At 40.4% G+C, this 25,180-nt stretch overlaps 3 non-coding genes across 3 annotated transcripts; all 3 read right to left on the bottom strand.

Moving 5' to 3' along the window:
- Nucleotides 1-23,200: 23,200 nt before the first annotated feature.
- Nucleotides 23,201-23,272, bottom strand: trnap-ugg (transfer RNA proline (anticodon UGG)). Its single transcript has one exon. It is a non-coding gene; the product is annotated as a tRNA-Pro (tRNA).
- A 1,114-nt stretch (nucleotides 23,273-24,386) lies between these two features.
- trnap-agg (transfer RNA proline (anticodon AGG)) lies at nucleotides 24,387-24,458 on the bottom strand. The gene has a single exon. It is a non-coding gene; the product is annotated as a tRNA-Pro (tRNA).
- Nucleotides 24,459-24,867: 409 nt separating this feature from the next.
- On the bottom strand, nucleotides 24,868-24,939 carry trnap-cgg (transfer RNA proline (anticodon CGG)). Its single transcript has one exon. It is a non-coding gene; the product is annotated as a tRNA-Pro (tRNA).
- Nucleotides 24,940-25,180: the final 241 nt, after the last annotated feature.

Here is a 25,180-nt window from a genome sequence, read left to right as displayed (position 1 = left end):
TGCAGCAGTATTTAGCAGTAATTTCCTTGTATTTCTTAACATAGAAAACCACTGCAAACCAACCACAAACAAAGAACTAACCATTGTTGTAGTGATCTGTGGAAGCCTTCTGTGAGAAACACTCTACTGTAATAATAAACCTACTAGATCAGTAGCCTCTATTTGTAACCCAGTTCTGAACAGTTTACCCTGCTGTCATTATGACTTTTTTTTTACTGTGCCATTGTTCTGTAGTATATTTCTAAAACTCTGTGCTGGTATTGATCTTGGCCTCTTCTTGCCTTTTGCCACCTGTCTGCTTGCTAGTTTGTGTCTGGTAGCTCTAGTTATTTCCTCTGTCTCCGTGCAACAAGAGATTTGCGGTGCTGAAGGTGGCATCTAGCATTTGTAGGAGAAATGACAGTGTAGACAAACAACCCTCTTGTTACAGCTGAACAGTGGCCCACTGTTCACAATGCATGACCCATGTATCCCAGCGAAACTCTTCCATGCAGATGATTACATTATTTCCAGAATCTCTGTAAACCAAGGGGATATGAGCATCATAAAACAAACCCACCTCAGATATCCCATTCTTCTTCTCTTGATGTCCTCACTCTCTCATTCTCTCTCTCTCATTCAGTTGCTGTCATTATGTTTTCTCATTCTGTTTCTCTATCCCTCCCAGTTTCCCTTTCTCTGTCACCCACCCTCATCCCTCCCCCCTTCCTGTGTCTTTCAGAGTAGTGGAGAAGTGACGGATTGACTGAATGTCTGTCTCTCTGTGGGAAATGAGCCTGCTAATGTGTCGAACTGGGCTTGTTCCATATTCATCTGGAAGCCTGTGAATCACTGTGCGGCTATAGAGGCTGCCGTGTGCACGGAGGCACATCTGCTTCCCTTCCAAAAGTCAAACAGAGCGCAAAATGAGTGGTGAATATAAATCCATTTCCTGTCTCTTTCAGGTCTTCATCAGTCCATCTCTCTGCTTTTCACTCTCTCTCATGATCCTCTTCCTCCGTGCCACCTCTCCATCTCCCCTTTCACCTGCTGTCACAGACATACTATTATTTTCTGCCGCTATTGTGCTGTCCCTTTCTCTTTTAATCAGCCTATCCGTCATTCTCCTTATCTTCTTTATAACTGTCTGTGCTATCATCCTCTGCAGTACAGAGAGAGGAGGCTGTTATGAAAAGGTTTTGGAGAGTCAGACTGATAGACAGACCAGCTGGCAAGGAGAAGGGAGGGCAGGAGAGACAGAGGCTGAGAGTCATTAGGGATGGCTGCAGGGATTAAGGTATAAATAATCCACAAGTCAATCAGACACAATATTGTGGTCCGGTACAACAACCTCAGCAGAGCTGGCTGGATAGCTCGGCAGCAGGCCAGTGTTAAACACTGGCTTAACCAGTGAATTACAATAGATAGTCAACAAAGCACACCAGGCTAGCAGGTCTGCTACACGGGGCCTGCTATCAGTGAATGTTAAGTAGCTGCACAGTAGAGAAATAGACCTGAGAACACAGCTGGGAAGGGGTAATTTCACAATAAAGGCTTGTATGTCTGCTACATTATACAGCATTTTGGCAGAAGGGTTTATCCAGTGTATTACGGTCTTCAGTGCTCTCGTCAATAATGCCTTTCATATTGTAGTTTTTTAGCTGGCTCACTGCACACTGACAATAATAAACAATTTTATTAGCAAATACATCTTATAGGATATTTAAAAAAAAAAAAAAAATCCAGTTTATATATGTTTTTAACAAACATGATGAATTATTGGCAAATGGCAAACTGTTCAGTGCCATTGCAAAAATGTCCATACTGAAGGTATTTACAAAATATTCTTTATTAACATATTTCATTTTATTCCCTACATTATCCACTCCTCATAACTAAAGCATGATAAACTTTTTTATGGTCATGTTTAGGCAACTCAAAGCACCGTCATCAACTTGGCAACTTGGCATCAGCGCAAACTGGCTTGAATAGATGAGCATCCATTTGGAACCATGCTTCACTCCACCTGGTAAGTCCTTTATTCACTAGTTTTGTCTGTGTCAACAGCTCCTGAGGCACATATCAGGCTGTGTAGCTGCCCTGTGCTCCAGCTAGTTGCTAACCTTTTCTGTCTGCACTTTGCTACTGGGCATTATGGGTTTATCAGGTTTTTGGTGAAAACATTAAGCCTGCTGTGACTGGAAATGATGCTGATGAGAGTATTGATAGTGAATCAAAACAGTGAAGTTTCTGGCCATGAAACCAAAACAATGAGGTGGAAAATGTTGAAACGCTGCATGGAGCTCAGGAGATCAATATTGACAACAGCCAGCTGATGTTGGTTTCATCATGAATTTCAGTGGGTTGTTGTACATTGGTTGTGTCTGGTCAGTTTCTGTGTGGAAGATTTGGATATAGCATTGCTTGCCCATTGCTGCAGCTTTTCATCCACTAAAAATACGCTGTGATGTGATGTGCTACTAGTACAACAGCTACGCTGGCTGCAGTCGTTCCAGGGTGGTCCTGCACTAATATTGGAGAAAGTAAAATTGCAGAGGAAGCTCTGAGTCAAAGGGTTTGGACATTGTAGTTCTGTGATTTATGACGCCTCTGTCATGTGATTGCGGGGCACAGAGGTGAAGCCTTTATGCCCCCCATGTTGGTTTTCATCACATTTGAATTTGCGTGACTCATCTCCTGCCAGCTGGGATGACAGACAGGCAGCCAGCACAGGTCATCAGAGAATTCACTCTCTAAACTCTGATGTCTGTCGGGTAAAAATCTCCAAGTTTACAGGTCAGTTCTGCTGAGGACAAGTTCACATAACACACACTTTTACACTGTCTGTCCTAGTCTTTTTCTTCTACATGTTTCAAACTGTATTCCATTATTTGTCATCTAAACCTTCATCAGTCATGGTTGAATGTTGCTTAGACCATTTACTGTATAATAGCAGCAGGTCAGCACTGACATCAACGTTGCCTTTGCAGTACCTGAGAAAAGCAGGTTGAAAGCACAACAAACAAGGAGCCAAAAATAAAATAATCATGAATATTTAGCCCAGATATGATTGTCATGCAATCTTAGACTGACTGTACTTGGCTGATGTTTTAACATGGCCTAAATACATGTAGTTCATCTGCCATTTTCATCTATCTTTGGACCTAATCTGGGTTTAGTGAGAGAGAAAATAGCATCTCATGTACACAGACTTTAACTCACTCCTAATGTTTTGTTTATGCAAAGAAAGATTGATGACTGATTAAAATGGGGAAACACAAATATGCTGGACAAGGGATTATAAGGCAATTTAATGTTGTCAAACTCTAAATTTGCAGTTTCTAAACAGAAAGGTTCAACCGCAGCATCTCCTCCAGTGTTCCTGCTGTGTGCTTTCAGTGAAATGGTCTCTGTCCGGGAACTTACCACAAATGACCCTTTTCTTCTGTATGGAAGTAACAGACCATGCAATGATGGATTATCAGACTGGAAGTATTATGTCTATACTATTATGCAAAGCTATTGGTGACTGACTATATAATGGAAATGGCAAAGTAGTTATAAATTGGCTCACTGGTGTCAAACTTATGGGAGGCATTTTCTGTGTTCATACAATAGTGCTTATGGGAGCTCAAACAGGGCAGGAATCCATTCAGTGCCATTAAGAGCTAAAGAAAACCTGGACCAACATGAACAAGGCCTGAGAGGCTAAGTGCTAATAATTGACATTGAACCTTCAGACCTTTCACATGAGACGTCAAAGCTGTTATTTTCCATTAAATTCAAGAAATCATACATTTCATATAAAATCTTCAACTGTGGAAATATAGTTTCATTGCTTTACAACATTGAATTGGATTTTTGACAGTGGTAATTAGTAAAAGTCAAATTGAAAAGACTTTTTTTTTTAACCTGTTTATCTAAATTGTGTGTAAAACACCAAAACATTACCTGTATAGGCATTCATCCACTTCAGGTCAATATTTAGAAGAGGCACCTTTGGCACCAAGAGACATTTTTCACAGTAGATGTTTGCACTTGTCACAGCAGGAAAAGCACAGGTGTACCTGACTGCTAACAATGGCTCTGTTACATGTTTGACCAGTGAGTCAGTACGCACATTAGCCAGGCCTTGAAACCTGATCACCTATGTGGAATACAGCCATCATCAATATGATCAATCATAATATAATTATTATGCCTGAGCTTTCACTGTCATGACATGTGAAGAAGGTGTATTGCAGCCTGTAGTCTGTATGTTGCCAGACCAATATACAGGGCTATTGATATGGCCACACACACACACACACACACAAACACAAACACACACACACACACACTCTCCAGTTGGATAGGTGTCTTTAAAAGCGAGTGGATGTTGATTGATGTCCATCAGGCCGCTGTTAAGTTTTGTTGCTCCTGTCAGGGTGAGATGATGTTCACTGTCATCACTGTTACTAGTTCACAGAGTTTGGTGACATTCCCAACTTAAACCTGCCAAGAGGTCTAATTGGCAAGTAATTAAAAGGACCAGTGTGGGTGTGCAGGACCTATAAATAACATAAGAAATGTAATCTTTGATATACAGTATATATACTGTATATATGAGAGTCTTTTGTGCCTGGGAAGAGCTTAGACTATTCTGCCTAGACTGAGTCAGGCAGAACTGATAATCATGTCAGCTTCAGCTATATTCACATTCAGAGGCTGGTATAATATTTAAGAGGTCTGTATGGACTTTGTGTGGCTGCGGAGGCTCTGTTAAATTCCAATGGGAGTGAGTGAACAGCATGTTCAAGACCAAAGGAGGCGGAGTGCTTTTTATAGACACTGTATGTCTCACTCTCCAAATATGGTTTATACTTTCTCACTTATATTGCCCTGAGAAAGGTTTTACACTCCCTCGTTCTCCTACATTGTGGATTTGACACGCTGTTGCCCTGTTAACTGCCATCCCTTAAAGTGCCAATCATCTCAGGATAAAGACCACATTGAAACTGTTAATACCTCTGTTTCTCAGTTTCTTCTTTGTTCCCTCTCCCCTCCATCACATCACTGCTGCACTTTCCATCTTGTACTGTCCTCTGTGTATTTTCTTGCACCTCTGGAACCTTCGCGAAGCCACAGTAGACATGTCAACATGATCGATTTTACAGTGAGGGGACATCACTGCTAACATCCAAATACCCTTCATCTGCAAGCTCTTAAACAAATCAATTAATTTGTTAATTAATCATACAAGTGCATTCTGCTGTGTGTGGTCATTGATCCACACACCTCCACACACACAAATACACACACACACACGCACGTGCACACACACACACACACACACACACACACACACACACCTTTTTTTACCCCTCCTGTTCTCCTCTGTGGATCTCGGTATGAAAGGGTCCTTCACTCAATTCTAATTTCATCTCCGATCTCTCTTTCACCATCGATCTTCATACACCCTGTGCGGCGCAAAGTGATATTGAGAGGGGGCCTGATATGGAGATGGACATTGATTTGGAATTAAGAAAAAAATGAAGAGGCTAGATGTGTCCCAGTACTTGAATACAGAGTTCAGAGAAGAATAGAAAACAGAGAGCAACAGAGACGGAGGGGATGAGAGAGAGCTACAGTGTTGATTAGATTAACTTATGCTGACGTTATGACAGTACCTGTTTCTTTCCATTTCCACTTCAGCTGAGAGAACTTCATCAGGAGAAAGTTGAAGTTGCCTTGCTGGGATGGCTGACAGGTTGCGCTGCCTGCTGGTTAGGCTTTCTGCACAGGAGCTTGTGAATACTAGCCTGAGGTGCAGTCTTTGTGCAGCAGGGTGTCTTGCTTGGGATTTGGATTTACTTTGTGCCTGGATGTAAGGTTAAGATGTAAAACCCTGCTAACAGGTTTGGCTTTTACTTTTCTGGAAGTGATGATGTAGCTAGGAAGCAGCCTCGTAGCATTTAAAGCTAGCAGAGCTCCTTTCTTACTGAAATGTCATGTCTAGCCATACAAACACAGCAACAGTACAATCTGCAAACACAGGTATTGAGGTTATCTTCCCACCGTCTTGACACTGCCATTGTGCAACCCCCTGAGCTGAATGTACCCACAGGGGATAACTGTCAGCAGTAAATGAACCTCAATGGTCATTTCCAGATTAGCTGACGATATTTCTTGCAGAGCCTCAACATTTAAATCACCAACATCAACTGTTAATGCCAGCTGTGATGGAAATTTGTACAAAAAAACACACAAACACCAATTCTGCTGCAATTCAGCTGACTTGGTGGAGTTCATTAAGCAGCTGTCTCATGCTGCGAGCTATAGGATGATTACACTGCTACTCAGCCTGACCTTAATCAGGAAGTGGGCTTCAAATGAATGACCCAGGTTAAAAGACATGCACAAGAACAATCAAAGTACCCTGAATCTGAATAACAAAAGGAAATACTGTAGGTTGCTCAACTGAATTTGATCCTTTTTCAGATGAGGATTGAATATTTAACTGATATAAGGTAGAACTGACCATACTGTTGGACATTAAATCTTGATTCACCTCACAATTGATGGTCAATGCTATAAAGGTCATTCAAGGTTATGGCCTGTTGGAAGTAAAGGATATTTCAGATGCGTTGTGCACACATCATTGTCAGTGTGTGAACAGGAGGTTCGTCTAACTTGTGTGTAAACCTGCAAACCTCTGTGAAAGAAGAAACGTTGTGGTCTGTGGCCTCACCAACCTTGTTGATGATTTCCTCATTGCTCTGTTGCAGCCCTGACTCAATCACTTCCTTTTCTGTCCCCCTTCAAAAATGTAAAGACAGCAAGATGGCCAATATATTTTTAAGAAAGTGCAAGTAAGAACAACCCGATAGCTGAGAGGTTAGGGTGCATACCACGTGGGCCCAAATGCTCTGAGCAAGTGAGTCCCCGGTTAAGACACTCGGCCAGCCGGGCTCTTTGCTGAATGTCATTCCCCTTCTCTATCCCATTTCCTGTCACTCTCCAATGTCCTGTCGCATGATAAGGGCATAACGTGGCCAAAAAATAACTAAAAAAAAAAAAAAAAAGAACGTGCAAGTAAGTAGAACAACATGCAGCAACTGTAACATTGTTAGCTATAGGCAGCCTTCCTGCCAGCCCACCTGCTTGCTGTAGATTTGTTCATAGCTCCCACTGTAGTGTTGGCAACTTTTGCAAGCTCAAGAATGTGACTTGTGTGAGTGTGTACATAACAATTGTGACAGACAGTGTGAACATAACCACAGAGGAGATTGCATGTGGGGACCATGCTGAGTCTTGCAGTCTAAACAGGGCTGAAAGTGCAGAAATACAGACCAAGAAGACAGTCCTTTTAAAGGTCCTTTTGGCAGGTTTTATTACATTGGCTTTATTTCCTGTTTTTAGTTTCCTTTCAAAAGAGTTGGGTGGACTTGAATCACATGCCATAACAGAGCTGCCAGACTCCTGCTTTCTAGTTTCTACTTTGCAGCCCTCAATTACTCATTCATTTCCTTGATTTTGGCAGGCACCTGTAACTCGCTCACTATGATCTCGTCTGGCACAGCTCAGTGTTGTATTATTTCAAAATGAAGGGCAAAAAGCAACTCCAAAAAAAAAAAAAAAAAGATGAATCTAGTGACTTTCAAGAGACAGAAAACTGTGAATTGTTTCAATGAAAATGGATATCCTGGTGTTTGTTGGTATGGTATGCGTGCATATACAGTATGTAGTCAGGAAAATTAGAACCTGATGTCTTGTCAGCTTTGCACCTTCATGTTTTTTAATGCTATAGTTGGTTGCAAAAATGTCAAAATACCTTCAGCGGTGTAATGAGAGGCACGGGGGCGGAGAGGACCTTGCACATACCGGTGGCCTTGGCCTGACTGTGCTGAGGCCAGAAACCTGCTGGGCTCATTTCACCTCCTCTGCTTTACCCTGACACATCTGACCAGAGGAGACATGTAGTAGAGAGCGAGAAAGAGACGGAGCGAGAGAATAAGAGAAAAGACTCTTGTCTCCCTCCCCACTCTCCATTCTCCCTGACTCCTGTGGATCCCTGTCTCCACTCTGCCCTTCACGTCCTCCCATCCCTTCCTCGTTTCTCACTCCAGCCTGTTTATTTGCAGGGATTCCTGCCTTGTGTCTGTCTTTCTTATCTCCCTCTCTCCCTTCTTCTCATTTTCTCCTACCTTGTGAGGAGGTCAAGAGGTAGAGGAGAGGAGGGATGGAGAGAAGGTCAGATGGTAAGGATGAGAGAGGGAAGAAAAAGAAAAACAGCATAAAGAACTAAAACCTTTCTGCTGTGGGTGTCCTTAACCTCATTGTAGCCTTCTGTGGGCTGTGCAAGCCCACTTTCTTGACCTCAAGGTTGTTCAGCTGAGTTGTGTGTGTGTGCGTGTGTGTGTGTGCGATATTTCATGAAGCTTTGCTTGTCTGTTTTCACTCAGTAATTATAATAACCTCCATCCCTCTCTTACTTGTATTGGTATGTGTGTGCAGGATGGAGAAAATGTTTTCAGTGACTTGTGTAATTGAAAAGGGAAAAACAAAAAATGGCTTCACCTGTTCAGGTATTGTCTGATTCTGAAACATAATTAGGAAAAAGGTTATCACATAGGAAACCAGTAACATGAGCAGCAAATGGCAAAGATACAGAACAAATATTTGTTGTAGGTTAGTCAGGTGTGCGCTGCATTTGTACTCTTTTCCAGTTATTTCACATTTAAACAACAAATGGATTGTTCTGTACCTTGATGATCCACCTTTCCCAATTTATGTCTAAAATATTTTCTTTGACTCAGAAAAGACAGGTTATTTTTTCATGACTACAGTTTAGTGATATATCTGTCTCCTCCTTTTATAATCTCTTCAGTGTACCAAATAGACATGTGTATCCTGGTGTTTTAAGGTTTTTAGTGGCTAACAGTAATAGAGTTATGTGAAAAAATTATCTCAACCCATGATTCATTTTGTGCCTTTTTCCATGTTTCCAATGGCATCTCATTATCTTTCTCATTATTAGAAAAAGGGAAGACTAAATATTAGAATTCTTAGTAACATAACTAAAAAAACTGACCATAAAGTTAAATCAACACCTCGGTAAAATAGTTTCAACAAAAACTGAACCTCAAGGTAGGATTTGCAGGGCAGCTGTATTAGACTGTGTTAGGTTTAGCTAGGTGTTCTGAACAAACTGGCATATGAGTGTTGTGTTGTACACATGAGTGTACATGCAGCTGTGGATTCTGGCGTAAAAACAGGTAAGGTTAAACAGGCAAGTTGAAAAAATAAAATAAGACATTGTATAGCACAGTATACATAATGGATGGAATAGTATGTCTGTGACCTTGAACAGTTATATCGGGTTTTTTAAGCATGACCATCCATTGATTCTTTAGGGAATGTGACACCAGCACAGGTTCTAATCAATTATCACATAACATGATGGATTCACTTGTCAAACAGTCTATTAGGACCCCAGCAGCAAACACACTATCAGAATTCAATCAGAATTTTCAGTGTTTCATGATCAATCCTCTTGGATTAGTTTAGTGATTGGGCGGTTCTACAATGTTACTGAGAGAGAAAAGGAAATCAAATGAAAATCAAACAAATCAAAGAAATGTTTATTGTCATTTTACCATACATCTCTGTGCAGGCACAATGAGAATACATTTCTCAAGGACAAGGGTGCCAAAAAAAAAAAAGAAAGAAAAGGAACATTAGACATTAAGAACACTATATAAAGAATGCTTCAGCTTTCATACATCCTTGGATCCTTCAGAAGCACAAGACATAAACCATTTTTTGTTTTTACTTGTCTAATGATAAGCTATATTTTCACTTGAGCTTTGTGTGATATTTATCTCAAGTTATGGTCATACATTATCATCTTTGTCAGTACCCATAAAGAAAAGCTTGCATTAGTCAATTATTATTTCCCACAGCCAGCCAGGTTCTGGGAAGCTCTTTACAATGAGAGTTATTAGAGAAGAAATCCAGACGTTCTGTCTACCAGACAGCCAAACAGCCTTGTCCTCTGAAAGCCATAAAGACTTTAAGGTGAGGCCATAAAGCCAACTCCAGCCAGCTCTGTTACTGGATGCCTCGTCTCTGTTTGCCAGTCTGTCAGTCAGTTGGTCTGTCTCTTTGGCCCTCTATGGTCAGCATTAGTATCACTGGAGGGCTAGATAATTACTGAGTTATTATCTCAGTAAGTCCAGAATGAATTTTATCCCAATGGAAATGGCCATGTAAGTGATTTCTACAGCTACTATGATGGGAGGGAGGGGGGGATCCAGACCTCCAGGGTGCTCAGCTAATTATTTTTCAATCCGTAAAATCCATCGCAGAAGTCTGACTCACGCTGCAGTAATTACTTGACGTTTGGAATTAAAGAAATGAATATTTTTGACTCTTGCTCGTTCTAATCACTTTTGAGAATGCACACCATGAGGGAGAACACTTCACAATGATTTGATTTATTTTATTCCATGTTCATTTGATGTAAGCTTCCATAACAAGCAGTGTGAATTTTGCTAAGCAAAGATGTCAACAGCAGCTCTACTTGTGCTAAAAGGGAAAATGATCCTTTAGATCATTTTTCTCTATACCGGCTGGCATTATGATCACTTCATTGATGACCTCGGGGGAAATTAATATTTTTGAGCTGTTGCTGCCGGATCACATACGCATGCACATACACAATGTCCTTCTCCTTGAGTGACACTCGCCTCCTAATTATTCCTCAATGTTCACTTTTGTCTTTGAAAACTCCCATTAAATATGAATGAGTACACCCCCCCCCACCCTTCCTCTTCTGTTTTGACTTGACTCAGCTGAGCACCAGCCTCCCCAATCATCAGCTTTTATGATGTTAAGTTGCCATCAATTAGATCTCATTTGATCTGCTCCCTCCCTGGCCACCCGGTCTGACGGTGCTGTGTGCCATCAGCGGTGGCAGCGGGGCGGGATGTGGCCCTCAGCAACTTGCTAATTAAAGCAGTAATTAGGCCTAATCCTGAGCTTCAAATGAGCTCCTTAGCGAGCCAGGTGTGCCAGACAGCAGTGGAAGATGAATGTTTCCTCATTCATTCACTCACTGGCTCCTTCTCAATTTACATACTTATGGGCTATTGTATCCTTTATGATTTATCTGATATATCAAATGTCAAATGGCTGAAATGTGATTCTAATAAAAGCATGTGAGGAGTGAGGAGTTCTTATTGCTGACCAAAATGCATCATAGTTAAATTGACTAAAACTCACAGCTAACCCCAGGATTTTCTGCAGAAATGATGCATCGCATCCAAACAGCAGCATAGTTTGTAATACAGCCCCAGCTGCAAAGGTAAACAGTGTGTCTTACCCGACCGTGCAATGTCAAACACACATCTCAAACTATAATTGCAATTTTTTTGTCCTTGCTTTCAAGGGACACTCGGTCTTGAAGAGAATTCAGGAAGGCTGCTCTTCACAAGGACACAAATATCAACTGGATGTGTGGTCATGTCTCTGCTGGAGCCTATTCCAGCACATATAGGGGGAAAGAAGGGAAACAGCAGGGGCCATATGCATTAAACTATATGTAGGTACATGACTAAAACCTCTGTTATACACAAAGATGTATGCACCTGTGCTTGATAAACAACAAATAGTTATTTTATAAATCTCTGTAGTGCCCTCATCATTAATTCATCACCTGTTCCAGTCAGAGTTCGGCTGCAACTCAATTTCCAATGTCAGAAAGGTAATCAGTGATTAATTTTTAGCTCTCATAGAGAGATGCATGATAAAGGAAGGAATGGAAAGATCACAAACACAGAGCAATAAAATGCAAATGAAGAGAATGACTCATCACACAAGTAATTGATTAATTTCATATATACCCATTTGATTCACATTGTACTGATTGCTGTGTAGACCACAAAAAGAAACACCCTAACAACCTGAAAGTTTTATTTTTTGATTCAGTCTTTACTTCTCCATTTCAAACTAATGAAAAAACACTCAGATCATTACAGAAAACCATGGGTATGCCTGGTCTGAAGTACATTGTTTGTACTAAAATAAACAATTCACACTGACATTCATACAAATTAGAAATACAAATATAGAGTTTCCAATCCACCTAACATTCATATCTTTCTGGTATCCCAGTCAGCACAGTTTTGTGCTTTTTGGCTAGGAGCAGGTGGTGGTGATCGTCAGTTGACGAGAGCTTCGGCCATTGTTGCATTTACAAGACAAGAGGTAATAATATGCCCTCCGAGCAGTGCTACGTCTTCAAGGCAGATTCAAGGCTACAGTGGGTCACTCTTTGAAAGTAATGAGATGGGCCTGGGAGTGCTCATTAGCGTACTAACGTGCTAGCATTGCTTTCCACCTTTGGAGACTAGTCTTGGTGGGTAAAGGAAGTTTGATGCTGAACTTGCAACATTTTTTCTAGACTAGTAAGTAGCTGATGCTAGCATCGGCTATGTAGCATACTTACAAAGAGCTACCATTGGGACTGTGAAGCAGCTCTTATCTACACATGGAATTTAGTCATTGAACAGCTGCTAAAACAATGGTTATATGTAATCTTAAAATCTAAAAAAAGTTTAGCTGAGTTTTAACCTTTGCACACTTAAAGTGTTGCCAAACTTATAACATATACCTTTTTATTTTTCCTGCAGTTAATAGAAACATAGCAAAAGGTAACCCGCATGTGTAGAATTAAACTGAAGACATTGTTGCTGAATGGTCACTAAATATTAGTCGGCATGAACACACCTGTGACGTGGAAACATATTTCATTGCATGTGAATGTGTCCTGTATGGGAATAGAGAAGTGTGCTGTGAGTGAGCTGCCTGTGTATACAACTTCAGTTCCATCTGTTAGCTTTAAGTAGAGCAGGAAGTGAGGATAGTAGCTTGTGATTTGGGCGCAGATGGTCTGTTCTTTCTGATAATGTTTCGCAGTTGGAGCCGTCAGTGGAGAGAATGTGTGAATTAAAAAATCCCAGTTGAATAATAAACTCACAGTACAACTCTGCAGGTTCTCAGCTATGATCTGTGGAGTAATGCTGGCCAAGTGAGAGAGGGAATGAGATGAAAAAACAGAGGCATGGAGAATTGGAATAACGTAATTCCAATTGTAATGTGTGTAGGAGGTATTTTGTATTAACTTCTTGTCGAGGAAATTTTGGAGGAAGTTGGCAAAGAAAAGAAAGCAAGAAATACAAAGACAGGACAAGTAGTCCATTCATTAAGTGGGTACTGGAAGAGCAACGTGGAGAAAGTGAGGAGAACCATGTGATTTCTTGAAGGAGAGATGTTGTTAAAAGGGAGGGGAGGCAGACAGGAGGAGATAAGTTAGAGAGATTAGTAGTAAGAGGCAAGCAGGAGGTGAACAGATAGAGGAGGGATTACAGGAATCCCCTGACCTCGCCAGGCAGCCATTAGAGCAAAACTAATTACTAGCCAACGACCCTGGAGATAGGAGTCAGTGCCCTGCCATACCACAGTCCACACCCACACTCGCACAAGTGCCCTTCTCTTTTCACGTGTGTGTGTGTGCATACTTGCTCTGCCTCTGTCCCACAGACCCAATCCATATGATGTATGAATGTATGGGAGTGAAGGGAAATGGCTAATCACCTCTGAGAAATGAGCGAGAGAGTGAACACCTTCAAGGGACCTTTACCAGACCTCCTTCCCTCTCTTCCCTATACCTCTATGCCTTGTGCTGTATGTACTCATAAAAATCTTACAATACCACTTTCCCACTATTTAATATACTAAAAAATGTTCATAAATGAAATAAATGTGACCAGGACTAGTAACGCTTGGTCGATAGGTAGGTCAAACAGATGCTTCTCCAAGGATACGTCTTTGTAAACGTGCTGAGAAGGGTGTCACTAGTAATCATAGGTCTTATGCCTTGGCCAATGTGAACACGTTATTTGGCTTGTTTTCCTTTTAATGAAGTCACTCTAGGACGATCTGACTATAACATAGTGCAACCCCACCAGATACCTGCAATGAAAACATTCCAATGACACGTGACACCAGTCAATTTGAGCACATTACCATGACAACCACAATCACACCCACCACTGCCAGTCTTACATTTACTTCATCACAACTGTAAAGTATCAAAGACAAACTTTGGATCACAACTTCTATCTAGACATACATATCTACACATATATTCCGGCTGTACAGAGCTGCTAGAGTTAGATTTCCTGTTAGGCTTTCATCTTTGTACGTAGGGCTAGAACTACATGAAAAACAACACAATATTTCGTTAGTCTCACGTATGAAGAAACACACGTAGGAACTAGAGGTGTAGTCAAAATGCCACCTGTAACACTTATCTATTATCTTTGTTAATATCGCCAAACAGTTTGGGTTTATCGTCAGTGTTGGGGATATCAGTGAGGGAGGTGTTTGTTGAACAAGGTTTCCCGTGAGAGCAGATTGAAATACTGACTCTTTGTTTGTGAACCCTTTGCTCTCAGCAGTGGCTTTCAATGCAATCAATATTTGATAAAGCCAGAGTGAGGAACAGAAAAAGGTGTGGCACTCATCCAGCCGTTTGCTCTGTTAGGTGTCAGAGTTCCTTTTTGTCACGAGGCCTGCTCGCCTGCTGCTGTGGTTTACCTCAGGGCTTAGCGGAAAGTACCAGCTATAGGTCAGAGAGACAGAATGTGAGATACACTCACACACACAGAGACAGGAATTATAAAGTGATACACAGGCGCACACGTTAACACAGTCTCTTAAAGACTCAGGGTTCAACACTCGACAGTTCTCCTTCAACTTTGGGTTTTAGACGAAAGTCTTTAATCTTAGCGGTGCCTTTCATCAATTAGAGGAGACTCCTCAGACTGTCTAAAGATGTCCTCTGGGAACACAAATCCATTATCAGTGAGACGCTGCTGCCCTGCAGCTGACTTTGCTGTCGAAGCCCTGAAGTTTGGCCATTATCATTAAGGCATCACCTTCATTATCCACCTGAAACCACAAATGTTTCTTCTTTGTGTGAATATATCCACGAGCAGGATTGAAGGCTATCCCTTTTGTTTCATGGTCTGCATTAAAAAAAAAATAATTTGGCACTCTAAAATGATATTATTCAAGCCAAGTGGATCTTTGGAAGAGAACTAAACAATAGTTGATTACTTGCCAAATCTTGTAGAACAGTCGACAATTCCTTAAAGTCAAAATTTCACATAAATGTTGTTTTTCAAAGGTGTTTTCACTGTTAAGAAAAAACAACTTTTTTCCATCTAAGCATTAATTTTTATTTTTGTTTTTTTCTGGTTTTACATTTTTTTACTCCTTAACACTTGAACATGCCACTTACATATAAACAGATAGGTAAAGGTGTTTTAATGTAGGTTAACAGACAAAACATTGGAGTTGCTGTTGTAAGAGTTGTATCACATGAAAATATTTTCAAATAATACAAGAGATTTGTGACCAATGGATTTGTATAGATATGTGTTGATGTTACCATGGCAGTCGCACTGCTGCAATTTGGCTCCATCACTCAGGAGAGCTGTTTAGGAAAAAAAATGAAAATGATGTATGAGACTGTTAAAGAGATATTATAATTTCTGTTATAATTGTGGTTCTTCTATACTGTAGTTAGTGTTTAGCAGTTCTGAAACAGGAGAATGACTACATGTATTGTGTAAATGTTTGCAACCTGACAATTTTTCTTTTTTTTTCTGTGAAAAACCGCTGCCATTTATTTCACTGACCGTAATAACTTTAAACATAATCCCTCTGCCACAACTTTATCAAATGGCAAGTACGGGATTAAATAAAAAAATAATAACCACAATGTCAACCATTGTGAGCTGGTGATCAATACATACAATATGTGCTTGACCTACAAACATCAAATTCCTATTAGGCTTGATAGATTAAGCAAGTAGGGATATATGGATTTTATATTCATGGTGATATCAACCTGAGGTCACCCTAAAAACTGTTGACTGATGGATTCCTGGTTAATATATTTCAAAGAACAGTCGTGGGTTGCAAGCCTCGGTATGTTAATCCAAAACGAAGGCATAGAAGAAAGTAAGGATAACATGCAGCTTAGAACTTAATATAGTTGCAGTAATGCTACAGTGCTGAGTAGAATTCATTAGAAAACAAAACACCAGAGCAGAGGTTAACTGTATGTTTGTGTGACAGTCTGACAAGTTTAGGCCAAAATTAACCATCTGGTGGGTGAGTGGAGGCGAGATGCTGGGCTCATGAATGAGGGGAGTTGTAATGATTACCTTATTAGGCCTGTAATGCTGCTTTCCACTTAGCCTTGTTTTGTTTGAGTGAAAAGGACTGCAGCGCCTGCTCATGGCTACTCCATTTAGCCATGTTGCCATGTTTATTTTCTGGAAAGACAGTGGGATATTGTGCAATAATTGAGTCTATTAAGGCTTCTGTTGCATATCGCTGCCATTGTAAGCATTTTAATCTTTTTTTTTTTTTCATTATCCGTCTCTCAATTGTGCGAAAAGACGACAAAAATAACAAGCAAACAAGGAGGGTGAATTGGAAAATGATGTTTTTAATTAAAAGTTAATTTATTCTCTGCTCGCTTGCTGTTTCATCTTATGTAACCACCACTATCAAGCAATTAAAAGATAACCTTGCATTGGGAGGTCAATATTTTCCCACTTATTCTCAACTAAAATACATGCAAATAAACACAAATCATACAAGTGCAAGCCAAGGCCACAGTACTCCATGTTTTATTCATGGAGCTATAGCCTAAAGTAAATTTGTCCTATAGTTTCAGGGATGCTTTCTGTAAACACACTACCTATGTACATATAGCATCTTTGATGACCTGCTACAAATTATTCTAATGAGTCTTTTAATGATATGTGTACTGTAAATATCACTGTTGTCCTGCAGAAACCTAACATGCCAGTGCTGAAAATTTTTGATTGTATCCACATTTGAAAAATGCACAATTTTTTTTTTTTAACTTTAAATTGAATTTTTTAGCTCCCCATGTATACGTCTGTGTTTGAGGTATACATGGGGAGGCCCCGGGGATCAGATGAATGCTGCAGCAGCTCATGTCCCTTTTCTATGATTGTATATTGAACTCTCTTGAGCCTCTTTTCCACTTGTCTCAAGCAGCAGGGAGAATGACGGCTAATTTCAGTCTAAGTTAAGCTGCCATCAAGGCAGGGAGCCATTAGAGACTACTTCCACATGTAGTTAACCTTGGAAAGAGTAAAGATTATATGTCTTTATGTGTCTTTGAGGGACTGACGCTTCTATAGCTTTTCAGCATCAGGCTAGAATACTGACCCAAGAGCTGGTTTGAAAAATCGCACTTCAGTCCATCATAAATGCATCTCAGTTGCATTCTTTGCTTTTTTAAGCTTAGTCAAAATACAGGAAGTGGAAATGTTGTGTAAAACACCTTTGCTGACAGGAATTTCTGAATAGTTTTAAATGCTGAAGTCCTTGTGTGTCCATTTGGAATCACTCTTTAATGTTTCCAATATCCCTCATAAGTTGTTTCCATGACAACAAGTAAAAAACAGTGAATATGTCAGGGAGAGAAACAACTGTGATGTGAACATCAGGCACTTTTCCACAGCTTCCATAAAACTGACCACTAAGAGATTTATAAACCTGCCACTAAGTGGTTACTACATAAGAAGGACCTTAATGGTGGGCATTAATCGACTTCTTCTCACTATGGATGATGATTTACTTCCCTTCACTTATACCTGAGGTACCTCAGCTGCTAAGCAGATTACTGCATATTATCCCAGTGGCCTTTAGCATACTCCATTTGGCTTTCCAAGTTTTCTTTCTTTTTTTTTTTTTAACAAACTAATGTGAATTTAGTTTTGACTTGGTTACAGTATTACAGCTGCCAGCCCTGATTTTGTTAGCTAAACATTAGCTAAATGCAGACATGATGTTAATGTGCTTCCTAACATTTTTTGCTCATGGTCCCCTTAATACAACGTCTCCTTTCTGCCCCTCATCACAGGGTGCATGTCTATGAGGTGGGAGCAGTTCAGCTGAGGAGGGAATTTCCCTTCTCAGACTATTTCATTTAGTTATTTCTTTGAAGGCCTGAGGATGTAAAACTATCCAGCATTTCAAACAAAATTTCAAAGATCACAGAGCTGTTTTTAAAATAAAGACAGTTTGTGTAATTTAAATTTTCAGATCATCCCGCGACCCTCTGGGTTAATATCACAAGTGATATTCCAAAATGATTAGATTGCCTGAGCCTTTGCTGTTAGTTATTAAACACAGTGTCGAACATATCGTGATGAAACCCTCTCATTGGCTGGGACATTTGAAGCCTTTTTTTTTTTTATGGCACTGACTGTTAAACTTTTTAGAGTGCAGAGCCAGAATGACAAATGTAGAGTCTCATCCAGGGACCCGGGCTCATTAAAACATATTACTGCTCCTGTCATGTGGGACCCACAGGCATTAAGCCTTCGGCCCATTTTGGATATGCATAGTTAAAGTAATCATGATTCATGGTGTGACAACCCAGTAATCTTAATTACAGCACTGTTGTCTCCATGTTTCTGTGCGCTCTCATGGTATGCATGTGTGTGCCAGTGTGTGTGATGAGCTTGAAGCTGTGATGTATGAGCGGATGTGAAAAGCTAAATAGCGAAAAATTAAGTAGCTTTGGAGATTTGGAGTCTGTTGTTGGAATCCAGAACAGAAAACGTTTAAACTACATGAGACGATTTTCACTTACGGTCTATGATCATTCTTGCATGTGTGCATATGTGTGTGTGTGCATGTGTGTGTGTGTCTTTGCTTTGCTGTGTTGCTACTAAGGGCGCTGCTCTGGATTGCTGTGTGTTCACTGTGTAACAGTGATCAGCACCAAGGTGTGTGAAGTTTTTCCAAGAGAAAAAGAAAGTTAAGGAAGATTTATGAACAGTAATGATGAATATCAGCATTCAAAAATAAATCAACTGGCTTTAATGAAAATAAAAAGATAAATCAGAGAAACACTAGCATGTAATTGTTTTCCCTGTCATTTAGAAAAAGTTTGCTTTTGCTCGGCAGAAAAACTATAGTTTTGCCAAAGTAAACTGTTTTTATAACAAAGTGGTACAATGAACAATAAAACAGCAACAAAAACAGCAGATAAAGACATCAAACCAAGATAATATGTGTATTGTATTCTCTGCTGCTGCATATTGAGCTGTGGGCTGCAAGTCTCTGGTTGAGGTGGTTTTTTTTCCAGTGACAGTAACTGTGAAGAAGTTTGACATAATGAGTTGTAGTTCTTTACATGATGTTGGGATGCTTGTCACAGTCACATCTCATCTCTGTCACAGTCCCACCTCACAGAGAGAGGGGTGATTTTTCACTGTGGACTCTCTGAACTGTGTCCAGGATGTCGCGCATAAATACAGAATGATGTCTGATTGGAGAGGCACTAAGGTCTGTGTGGTTATTTTGCAGCCTGGTATTTGTTGTGCAGGATTTAATCAAGGTAACCACAATGGATCATTGTGTGTAATGGTGCATCGTTTTTTCAAATTAGAGGCTGCAGATGGACCTCGCATATATGTCCTGTTGTGAGGACTGTCATAGTTCTCTGCACATCTGAATGAGTGACCCCATGTAGCTTGTGTTTGATTTAGAATTTTATATTTGTTGATGTTTTTCTGCAGTGAACATTAAACATGTGCTGCAACTGGATAGAGTGAGTTTTAGCCAATTCCACTAGTATCTTTGTGAGTTATGACTCTGATAAAAGGTGCATGGATCTATCAGTGACTGAATGACAAAAATATCAAGAGTGACTTTTCACAAAACACACCTTGTTCTTTGTTGAGTATTCATGAGACGTTCGCTGCTTTATAGATCCCCTGTTTATTGCACGTTGTGAGCAATGCTCATAACCAAAATGAAACACATTTCAAGGTCAGAAAAATACCAAAAGAAGTGCCACTGCTCGTCTTTCCTCTGGAGTCTTTCCTCCTCTCCTCCTCTTCCTCCTGGCTCGTCTTAATTTGCTTGTCTCCCTCTTCTTAACTTCTTCTGCTTATTTCTCCATCTTTATATCTCTGAGCTATCTTTCTCTCTGAGTCATCCTTTTTCTCTCTAACTTTAGCCTCTACATTTCTCCACCTGCCTCTCTTTTTTCCCCTCCCTCTCTTACAGTGTTATCCACTGGTCTCCCCTGACGGAGCAAAATTAATTAGAGCTCATCCCATTAACTCAGGCCCAGCCTATGCGGAAACAAGCTGTGTGTGCGCCTAGGTGTATGTGAGTTAGGGTGTGTGTTTGTGTTTGTGTGTGTGTGTGTGTGTGTGTGTGTGTGTGTGTGTGTGTGTGTGTGTGTGTGTGTGTGTGCGTGCGCGCGTGTCAGCTCAGTGAGAGATGCTGTAAGGAGGCAATGTACCAACCTGAGTTGGACCCTATCCCCTTCAGGCACCGACAACCCACTGGGACAAACACCAGTGGGAATGGAGAGAGAGAGAGATTTTTAATACGAGGAGAAGAAAAAGGAGGAAAGAGAGATGGAAAACAACAGATGAAAGGAGGGAAAGTAGTGTGAGAGAAAAGAAGGAAGTGTTAAAGTGTTAAATTTGGAATGAATGGAAAGATTTCAGATGGGTAGTTGTGGTGATTAGCAAATGACGCAAAGTCAAACTACGTCAACAGAACACCCAAAGAAGAAGACGTTACATTGACACTGACTGACAGGTGCCTTCTGGGTAGTGACGTGACAAGCACGACGGCAGTGAAAAATGAGATGACAGAAGAAACTTGTAATGGAGATTTCAGGACAAAAAGACAGAAAAGGACAGCAGAGAAAAAATGATGTAAAAGTATAAGACAGGAGAAAGTAATAGTCAGGAAAATGAGCAGAGAAAGAAAGGAAGGAAAGAGTGGAAGGGGTCAAACAGTGTAGGGCAGCTGTGAGAGAAAGCAACTATGTATGTGTGTTAAAAGAGGCAATGAAGTGCACACTTTACCTCCCTGGAAAACTGTCCCTTCTTGGAAAAGAGTGAATCTTTAATGGTAACCTCATCCTGCACTTAGTAGGTGTGAGCATAAAATCAAAGCAGTAAAGACATCACAAATTATTAAGTCATCGAGCTCTTCTGTCTCTTGTATGAAATGATATCCCATTAGTATGCACTTTGTGATGTCACTCTCCGACAACCAGTGTGAGTAAAATTACAACATATCACTGCAACAAATTCTCCAAATTAAAGGACGAAATATGTTGTTTGTCCATTATCTCATAAGTGTTTTCTGATCCGATGCCCCTATCGGAAGGGCTATCAATTCTCTGTGCCCTCACAAACCAGTACAAATCACTGTTATATGTCGGATGTGACAGGGCTGGTTTGGTTAGATGACTTGATCGGGTTTAAGATAATGGTTTGGATTAAAATAAGAACTGTGCTAATTTACCAAATTATGACTGATAAAACTCTTTAGATTATGCACTTCCTGGTTCCCACAGGTGTACCAAATTTCAGGTGCAAAAATACTTCTGTGTACTTCTGTGCTATGAGCTGTGGTGATCCAGAAATCCTGTGTCTGTTTCATGGGGAATGCTTCAGTCTAATAAGAGTGTACGTGTTCACCATTGCCTACAGAACAGCCCACAGCACTGGATTTGACCTTAGACAAGGTCAGATGGCAGATAGAGGCTGATAATGATCAAAATAAGACAGATTGGGGTAGATTCTGTGGATTGTGAACAAAATGGAAAAGAAGAGGAAGACAAAAGGGCCTTTTAATTAAATGAAGATGAAAAAAGTACAGTGACCTCTGACAGAAAGGTGCCGAGAGAGAAAGAGCTTTAGCTAAGCTTTTTGCTTATATGTCCTAATTTGTTTACTAAGAAAAGAGGACAGAGGGAAATGATATAAGAGAGATGAGCATCGGGCTGCGTAATGAGAACAACACATCATCATCAGCTCACCTCACATCACTTCCCTTAGCCACCTGAGGACACGACACACACACGGAAACTCATGAAATGCCATCTGTTCGGCTGCCTGGTGTCAACACTCAGCTCTGGGTCCAGCTCTGCCCTCCAGCACACACACATGCACAATCTCACACACACACACACACACACACACACACACACACACACACACACTTATGCCACCAACCCTAGGTTCTGTCTGAACCCTAACCCAGCTCATTGACAGGTGGTGTTTGTCTGTTAGAGGTGGAAAAGGTGGCCTACCCACATGCAATATCAATTGTGGCGAAAGTCTGCCAGGAAAATGTCAGTCTGCTGCCATATTATGTTTGTGTTCATTAACTTTTGATCATGAATTTATCAAACCTTCAGTGGCTAAAGAAGCTCCCAAGTTGCCTGAATATGCAAATGCTAACATACTCTATTAAATGTCCTCTAAAATATGAGAGCACTTAATTCATTGCTTGGAAGCTGGGTTGCCAATTGATTTTGTTTTTTCCAAAAAGGAAATTGAGCTGCGCCTCTGTTTCCATTGTGCATTGCATTCTAGGAGCATGTTCATCAACAGCACACTCAAAAATTGACTGTATTTAGTATGCATGCTGTTAGCTTTGAGTATACTTTATTTTGTTGCTTTCTTGTATTATATTCAAAACCTGCTTAGAATCAGTATGTACATCTTGTATGGATTTGGGACGAGTTTAAAGCCACACTAGGTACAGTTGTGCTTTGAGCTAAATGCTAATGTCAGCATGCCATAGTAATTAGCACTAAACGCAAGGTACAGTTGGAGCTGTCGGGAATTTCAATGTAAATTAGTGGAGAAATTCATGTCCTGATGATGGCACTAGATGAAAAGTTAAGCTTAAGAAAATATATTTTTTAGAACAAACTCTTCGCAAAATAGTACAGTCACTTTACAGAGAGGTATGTTTTAGGGCTCTTTCAATGGCCATCACTGTAGTGATCCAAACAATGTGTTCGTCCAGGATTTGAACCCAGGACTGCTCACACCCTAGGTGAGAATCATACCCTTAGACCAATGAGCCGCTTATGGGTAACACTGTTCGACAAGAAAGAGCTCACACACCCATTGGATATTTTTATTACCATTGACAATCATTATAGTATCAAGGGTGGCATAGCAACACACTAATAAGTTAGCTCTTATACTTTATTCAACTAGATCCATTTTATAGAGCAAACCTTTCACAAAGAAAGGCAAATGACAATTGCCATTTCACTCCAGATCCTGGGCTCGTCCGGGAGTTGAACCCGGGACCTCTCGCACCCAAAGCGAGAATCATACCCCTAGACCAACGAGCCACAGAGGCTTCAGTTTTATCTCAAGAATAGGCTCCAATTCTGAGCTGAGCTCTTAAACTATAACATAAACCCTTCACAATGAAGCAGTCCAGTTTTGGTTCCTTATCTTTCATATATCTGTGAGCTGTGACTCACTGAGCACGTTCACTAAGGACACGTTTCAGCTCCAAACATCTCAGAGAGTTTCATTTAAATGCCTATGTGAGGCCTAAAGAAAGACACAATTACATCTTAATGAAACAATAAACAAGAGCTTACAGGTCCTTTACAGCACTGTACATTGCAGTTCCTTATCATTTTCTTGATGTCAATGAGTTGTTGAGCATTTTCACCAAAGATACATACTAAGAGAGTTTCTGTTGGTGTCTCCTTTTAATATGTCAATCTTTCATATGTGCTACAAATAACACAACCAAGTAGTTCATCTGGATACATTTCCAATCCAATCATCTCAGATTGTTTTATTTAAATACCTATGTGATAAATCTCGTACAAGTAAGTGAAACATACATGAGGTCCTTTTGTGTTACCCAATGAGTAAATCTCCTCTGACATTTTTACAAACATTTTACACTCATTATAGCATCAAGGGTGGCATTGCAACACAATAATAATTTTGGCAGTCATTCTTTATTGACGTAAATCCATTTCATAGACCAAACCTTTCACAAAGAAAAGCTTGTGACCATGGGTATTTCACTCAAGACACAGGGCTCGTCCAGAATTTGAACCGGGGACCTCTCGCACCCCAACCGAGAATCATACCCCTAGACCAACGAGCCATGGGAGCCTTAGTTTTATCTCAAGAATAATCTCCATTTCTGAGCTTAACATACTAGTCTAGTTTTGGTTCCTTATCTTTCAGATGACACGTGTCAGCTCCAAGCACCTCAGATTGTTCATTTAAATACCCATGTGAGGTACCTATGAGAGACACAATTACGTCTTAACTAAACAATAAAAGAGAGGTTGCAAGAGGTCAATGAAATACACATGAGATTCTATTGTGGACAGGAGGAGACATGGCTAACAAGCTCACACAGTAAACCTGCTTCAACATACTTGCAACATTCACTTGACGCAAGAAGGCATGTGAGGGCTAGCTCCACAGAAAGGGCTCGTCCGGGATTTGAACCCGGGACCTCTCGCACCCTAAGCGAGAATCATACCCCTAGACCAACGAGCCACTTATTCTGAAGTTCTATGACAAGAAATATCTCACACAACCTGTTGATATACAGGATGTGTTCTCATTGTTCTTAACACTCATTACAGCATTGCTTATACTTTACTAAAGTAAATCTATTTTATAGAACAAATCCTTCAAAAAAAAGCTGCGTCAAGTTGTGGTTCGCTATCATTTTCTAGATGTCAATGAGTTGCTAGCATTTTCACCAAAGATACATACTAAGAGAGTTTCTGTTGGTGTCTCCATAAATACTCATAAATGCTGTACAAGTGAGGGAAACATAGATGAGGTCCTTTTGTGTTAGAATAAATCCCCTTTGACATTTTTCTTCTGTCTGCGTAGCTTAAGATGTAGAGGTGAATTTGAGGACTTTGTCAAAGACCATCATCATGTTATTCTAATCAACGGGCTCGTCCAGGATTTGAACCCGGGACCTCTCACACCCGAAGCGAGAATCATACCCCTAGACCAACGAGCCACTGGTGCTGGTGAAAGGAGGACAAGGAAGAGCTCACACACCTTGTTCATTTACAGCGTTTAAATTAACACTCATTAAAGCATAAAGGATCGCACTGCAACACAATAATAAAGTTGGTACTTGTACTTTACTCAGTAATGATAATAATTCATCCTCTGGGGAAAATGAATGTCTGTACTTGTGGCAGTCCATACAATAGTTGTCTAGAAATTGCATTCAAAACTACAAATGTCAGCCTCAT

Source organism: Trachinotus anak, unplaced genomic scaffold (assembly GCF_046630095.1).
Source record: "Trachinotus anak isolate AG129_WGS33_773 ecotype Australia unplaced genomic scaffold, CSIRO_AGI_Tana_v1 ptg000016l, whole genome shotgun sequence".
Taxonomy (NCBI): Eukaryota; Metazoa; Chordata; class Actinopteri; order Carangiformes; family Carangidae; genus Trachinotus; species Trachinotus anak.
Note: the sequence above shows the minus strand (reverse complement) of the source record. Positions and strands in the feature narration are given on the sequence as shown.